Source organism: Narcine bancroftii, chromosome 6, assembly GCF_036971445.1.
Source record: "Narcine bancroftii isolate sNarBan1 chromosome 6, sNarBan1.hap1, whole genome shotgun sequence".
Taxonomy (NCBI): domain Eukaryota; kingdom Metazoa; phylum Chordata; class Chondrichthyes; order Torpediniformes; family Narcinidae; genus Narcine; species Narcine bancroftii.
This window is the reverse complement of record NC_091474.1, coordinates 26,901,044-26,908,226: the sequence shown is the minus strand read 5'-3', so window position 1 is coordinate 26,908,226 and position 7,183 is coordinate 26,901,044.

The following is a 7,183-nucleotide window of genomic DNA, read 5'->3' as shown; positions in this document are numbered from 1 at the left end:
CACATCCAGGAAAGATTCTCTGAGATAGTGACTCGCAAGAACTTTGCTCACCCTCTCCACCTTTGATACCCCATTGATGACTGGATCCTACATCTCTAGTTTTCCCTTCCTGAAGTCAACAGTCAGCTTCTTGGTTTTGGGGACATTGAGTGAGAGGTTTTTGCTGGTGCACCATTCAGCTAAGTTTTCAATCTCCCTCCTCATTATCACAACCCACTATTGTGATATTGTCAACAACTTTGTAGATGGTGTGCCACACAGTCATCAGTGAAACCAGGCAGCATCCATGGAGAGAAATGGTCAAGGGTTCACCATCCTTTACCTGGTCCAAAGTAGAAAAGGGGTGACATCATGTATATGAGAGGCAGGGGCTGTGTATTTGTGATGGTACACCACTGGCCTTCTGCAGGCAGCAACCTCTGTACCTGCAGGAGTGTAAGGGGACAGGACAACACCTGGCCGGCAGTCAATCAGTCGGCCTGAATGGATCAAGCCCCACCCGGTCGGGTGTCAATCACCCTCCGAGATATAAGCCTGCGCCGGTCTCCCGAGGCCTCACTCAGAGTTGCTGCAGCCACAGCCAGCCTGGCTCTGTGGAAGTCTTTGTGGATTAAAGTCTGTTGTACAGTCTTTACCTTTGTGTGTGTGTCTGATTCTGGCCATCAGTGCACCACAATATTAATGGCATTAATAATTAGTTTATTGCCATATATATCATACAATGTCCATATGCACCAAAATTCCTTTTGCATCTCTACATTGGAGTGACTTAAGCACAGACCGGGTGATTGCTTTGCTGAGCACCTTCACTCAGTCCACATCAGCGACAGGGATCTCCCAGTGGCCAACCACTTCAATACTCCTACGTCTGTCCATGGCCTCACCAAGACCACCCGTAAATTGGAGGAACACCACCTGATTTTCCATCTGGGCCCACTTCAGCTGGATGGCATTAACTTCTCCGGTTTCTGCTAACCTACTCTCCATTCTCCCTTCCTTTCCTTTGTCTTCTTTCCCTTAGTTCTCCAATCCCTTCCTTTTCCATTCACAGAGCCATCCCTCCTCTCCCTGTTTGGTGGTGTGCCCTCCCCCCCTTTCTCCACCTATTACTTCCTGCCTTTGAGACTCCTTCCCCTACAGGACCCCTCCATTTTGTTTGGGTTTCTGCCGACATTTTGCTTATACCATGATGAGGGGCTTAAGCCCAAACATTGATTACGTATCTTTATCTTTCCTACTTAAACTGCACTGTGCTTCTTCAGCATTGTGTTTTTACACCAATATTCTTACTTGCTGCAGCCTAATGGGTACTTTTTAATATTAAACATTAAATTACTCCAATGGAAAAAGATATAATAAATGTACATAAAACATTACAGCACAATACAGGCCATTCAGCCCACAATGTTGTGCCAACCCATGTAAACCTACTCCACAACAATCTAATCTTTTCTGTCCACACACCCATAACCCTCTATTTTCCTCACACTCCTGTGCCTGTCTAATAATCTTTTTAAATGTCCCAATTGTACCTCCCTCCACCATCACCCATGGTAATGCACCCACCACTAACTTACATCTGACATCTTGTATTGTGAAGGATTGTGGGTGTCATGTGACAGCACTGCCCAGAAGACACACCACCTGCCAATCAAAGTTTGGTTCCACCCCACCCATCAGTGCACACCTGACCACTGGTCCCTTTAAGTACCTTGGCCTTGAGCTATTGGCCTTTGTAATCAATTAGACCTTGGTGGTACTGAGCCATTGATTACCTGGGCTGGAATCCCCAGCTCTCCAGTACAACAAAAGGCACCATGTGCACTTGCCTCTTGCTGTTTGCCATCTCCAAAGGACCACCCTGCTTCACTCCAAGCCAAGTAGTGTGGAACGGAGCTGGGGAAATAATTTGGTAAGGTGTGCACTAGTAAAGGCTTGGGAGCATCTTAGTTAGTGTCCTGGGTAGCATAGAGCCATGCCTGCACTGGGTTAAAGGATGGCAGGTATTGTATTGTTTCTTTTCCTTGATTGTACATAACAGTACCCTAGTTCATTGTGTGTCCCTTATCCCAGTTGTGATCTTCCCATGCGCGTCTTCTGTAAATAAAGTCATTTACTGCCAGGCTGTGTTCAGAGTCCATGCTTTTGAGACCCATCAGATCTGTTCCCTCACTCACAACACATGTCCCCTAAACTTTCCTCCATGTACTTTAAATGCAGGTCCTCTGGAATTAGCTACTGATGCCCTTGGAGAAAGGTACCGGCTGGCCACCCTATCAAAGTTCTTCCTAATCTTATATCTCTATTAAGTCTCTTAAATATACCTATCCTTTATATTTATTCTCTATGTCTTTCTTTACATTTTTAATAAACGTAGACATACAGTCGGTAACGGGCCATTTCAGCCCACGAGTCTGTGCCACCCAATTAACCTACACCCCCAGTACATTTCGTAGGGTGGGAGCCCCCGGGTAAAACCCATGAGGATAAGTACAAACTCCTTACAGACAGCACAGGATTCGAACCCAAGTCCTGATTGCAGGTGCTGTCAAGGTGTTGCGCTAACTGCTAAGCAAACCATGCTGCCCAATCCCAACATTATTATCCTGTTCTCTGATGTAAGGATGATAGAGATAACCTACAGTATACACTCATGTCATTGACAAATTTTTAGGACCATTTTTTCAGGCCAAAAAAAAGGGTGTCATATTTTACAAAGGTCAAACTTTTGACCGCAGTAAGTACCTGCATCATTCAAGTCAGCGGATGTTTGGATGGCTGGGCTGGGTGGTAAGTCCATGGTTGGGGTGTCGGGAGCTCAGATGCACAGGCAGCCAGGGTGTTGGGAGTTTGGATGGGTGGGCAGCCAGGGCGAGGATCTGTGGTTGAGAGCTCAGATGGGCAGGCGGCTGGGTGTCAGGAGCTCCGGTGAGCGGGTGGCTGGGACGAGGGTCGGTAGTCGGCGTGCCATGAGCTCAGATGGGTGGCGGTTGGGGAAAAAAATATAGGGAGGGGGTCAACTGTCACAAGGGTCATACAAAAACTCCCAATTTTTTGGCCTATAAAAGGGGGAGGGTGGTCGACTATTACATGTGTGGATACAGTATCAGTCTGCTCGTAGAAGAGAACTTCATTTGCTCATGTTTGCTTGCAGAAGAACCCTTCTCATTGTACAAGAGATTTTATACCAAAAAACATCTGACCAACCACTTCTCACTGTTATCTTCAAGCAGAAGTACAGAAGGCTGAAGATCAGCACTTCTTACGTTCAAGAAAAATTTATCTCAAGAACAATCAAGCTCTTGAATATCTCCTCATCACCTCATAACTGACCCCGGTACCACAAAAAAGACTAGTCAGCTCTATTGAAATGCCACTGTGTGTCCTCTGAAGCTGTTTGTGGCTGATGTTTCCGGTCTGGCCCCCATAGCCTCTCCCCATTTCAGTCCTAAAGAGCCAAACCTCAGATCCAGCCCTTCACTGGTCAACTCCACATCATCCTGTGGGATTCCCCACACTGAAGGAACGATCCCCATCATCTTCCCCAAGCCACCTGACTGGTTCCAGGACCAGCAACACCTCCCTTCGAATAGCAACATGTGTTCAAATTCCTCTGTGATTTTACCTTGCCCTGTGCCAGTCCTAGAAGGTTGTGGGTTCAAATCCCATTTCTGAGACTAGAGGGAGTAAAGAAATAATTTAAAAAAAAGCATAGGTACTGGAAACCTGAAATAAAACTAGAAAATACTGTAAACCCTCAGCTGGTCAGGCAGTGCTTATGAAGAGACAGGCAATGTCCCAGCTTAAAGATCCATCGTAAAAGCCCCTTGGCTGGTCTGCAGTGTAATGGAGCACTACTCCTGACAAATGGGCCTTTGTAACATGAGTCTCTCACTATATTAGAATAAATTCACTGGACTTTTATGCTATACGGATTGGCGGCACCATTTCCTGCAATAAATTAAGTGCAGTTCATTGACGTAGACACTAGGGACTTTTTAAACATTATGAAAGTGACCCCGTGCACATCAGCTTCTTCTGATGGATCCCATGTGAACAGAGAACATTGCAGCACAGTACAGGCCTTTCAGCCCATGATGTTGTACTGATTAATGCAATCCTACCCTTCCCTATCTCACACGCATACCCCTCAATTTTTCTTACATCCATGTGTCTAAGCAGCTTTTAGGTGTCCCTATTGTATCAGCCTCCGCCACCACCCTGGCAATACATTCCAGGCACCCACCACTCTCTGAGTAAAAACCTTACCTCTGACGTCTCCCATAAACTTTCCTCCATTTACCTTAAACAGATGTCCTATGATGTTTGCTGCTGTCATTCCAGGAAAATGGCGCTGGCTGTCCACTCTATCTATGCCTTTCAAAATCTCGTCTATCCCAAGTCATCTCTTGCTCTGAACAGAAAAGCCCTAGCTCACAGTCTAGAGTCCTTCCATTACTGGGCATTGAGGGGGCTGAGACCAAAGGGAAGCCCTTCAAACAAAGGGGAATAATGATGAAGTGCCACGGTGGTGCTAATGGTGTAAATAGAAATGAACATAACAATGTACAGTGATGGAAATGTACGGATATGAAACTAAAGGTGGGAAGAGACTTTGAACTGTTTTCCTTATGCAAATAATTTATTGTGAATAAATATTAATTTTTTAAAAATGAGATAAGCCTTTGTTCTGTCAACCTGAATGGAAATTGACCTTAGATGGGAAACAGAATGAGAGGGCAGTGAATAGGACAGATGATACACAAGTAGATGCACTGTGGAGTGAGATTGTGAAGAAGGAGAGGCAGTCGAAAGGGTAAAATTGTAAGCATAAGATCAAGAACTTAACGGTGGTACTTTGGAAACAAATTTGAAAAAGGTGATGAATACAGGTCTTGTAATTAAATACCCGCAGAATAAGAAATAAGGTTGATAATCTTGTATCACAGCTGGAAATTGGCAGGTATGAGATTGTGGGCATCATAGAACTGTGGCTGAAAGAAGATCATAGCTGGGAACAAAACATTCAAAGATACACAATGTATCAGAAGGACTGGAAGGTAGGCAGAAGGGGTGAGATGGTTCTGCTGGTTAAAAATGGTATCAAATCCTTGAAAAAAAGGAGATGGAGAATCTCTGTGTGTAGAACTAAGAGACTGCAAGGTTAAAAAGACCCACTGTATACAGGCTTCCAAATAGTAGTCAGGACGTTGCATGCAAATTACAGTGGGAGATAGAAAAGGCATACTAAAAGGGCAATATTACAATAGTCAGGGGAATTTCAATAGGCAGGTTGATTGAGAGAACCAGTTTAGTGCTGGATCCCAAGGAATTTAGAGAATGCTTCAGGATGGCGTTTTAGTACACCTTGTGGCTGAACCGACCAGGGAAATGGCAATTCTGGATTGGGTGTTGTGTAATGATAAGGGAGCTGAAGGTAAAGGTACCCTTAGGAGGCAGTGATCGTGATATATAGAATTAACCCTGCAGTTTGAGAGGAAGAAACGAAAATCAGAAATGTCAGTCTACCAGTGGAATTAAGGGGGCTACAGAGGTACAAGAGAGGAGCTGGCCAACGTTGATTAGAAGTGGACGCTGGCAGGGATGACAGAAGAGCAACGGTGGCTTGAGTTTCTGAGATTAACTCGAAACATACAGGACAAATTCAAACCAAAGAGGAAGAAGTGTTGTTGAAGGCAGATGAGGCAGTTGTGACTGACGGGGAAGGTCAAAGACAACATAAAGACAACATGGCAAAAATTAGTGGGAAGCATCCAGATTGGGAAGCTTTTAAAAGGCAACAGAAAGCAACTAAAAAAAGCAATAGAGAAAAGATGAAATACAAAGGTAAGCCAGCCAGTAAACATAGAGGATGTGAAAAGTTTCTTCAGGTGCATAATGAGAGGTGAGGGTGGAGATTGGATCACTTGAAAATGGTATTGGGGAAATACTAATCTCCCCAATGTGGTACTGAGGACAAAGAAATGGCAGACAAATTTAATAAGTATTTTATGTCTGTGTTCACTGTGGAAGACACTAGCAGTGTGCTAGATGTTCGAGTGTCAAGAGGCAGAAATGTATTACCAAGGTGAGGGGCTGGGAAAGTTGAAAGGTCCGAAGGTGGATAAATCACAAACTGCAAACGTCACTCCACTCTTGAAGGAAGGAGGGTGGCAAAAGTCAGGAAACTATAGGCTGGTTAGCCTGACTTTGGCGGTTTGTAAGATGTTAGAATCTATTATTATGGATTAGGTTTTAGTGTTCTTGGAGGCACATGGTACACAAGGTCAAAGTCAGCATGGTTTCCTGAAGGGGAAATCTTGTTGAACAAACCTGTTGCAATTCTTTGAGGAAGTAACAAGAAGAACAGACAGAGTGGGTGGATTTGGTTTACCTTGATTTTCAAAAGACCTTTGACAAGGTGCTACACATAAGGCTGGTCATGTGCAGCATAGTATTATGGGAAAGATACGAGCATGGAATGAAGATTGGCTGACGGGTAGGAGGCAGAGAGTGGGGATAAAAGGGGCATTTTCTGTTTGGTTTCCGGCGACCAGTGGTGTTCCACAGGGCTCGGTGCTGGGATTGCTTCTTTTCACATGATTTGGGTGATGGATTAGAAAGCTTTGCGCATAGGTTTGCAGATGATACAAAGATTGGAGGAGGGGCAGGTCATGTTGAGGAAGCACTGAGTCTGCAGAAGGACTTAGACAGGTTAGAAGATTGGGCAAGAAAATGGCGGATGGAGTATAGTGAAGTGTATGATCATGCACTTTGGAGGAAGCAATAAAGGCATAGAATATTTTCTAAATCAGCAATGAGTTCAGAAATCAGAGGTGGTGAGGGACTTGGGAATTCTAATGCAAGACTCACTCAAGGTCAACTTGCATGTAAAGGCAAGGTAAGGAAGAAAAATGGAATGCTAGCATTCACTTCTAAAGGAATAGAATATAAATTCAGGGAGGTGATGTTGAGGATTTACAAGACATTGGTCAGACCACACATGAAATACTATGAGCAGTTTATGGCCCCATACCCAAGGAAGGATGTGTTGGCATTGGAGGTCCAGAGGAGGTTTACAAGGATAATTCCCAGTGAACAGGTTTTCATTTGAGGGGCACTTGATGGCTTTGGGACTGTACTTGCTGGAGTTTAGAAAATTGGGGGTGGGGGGGGGGGATCT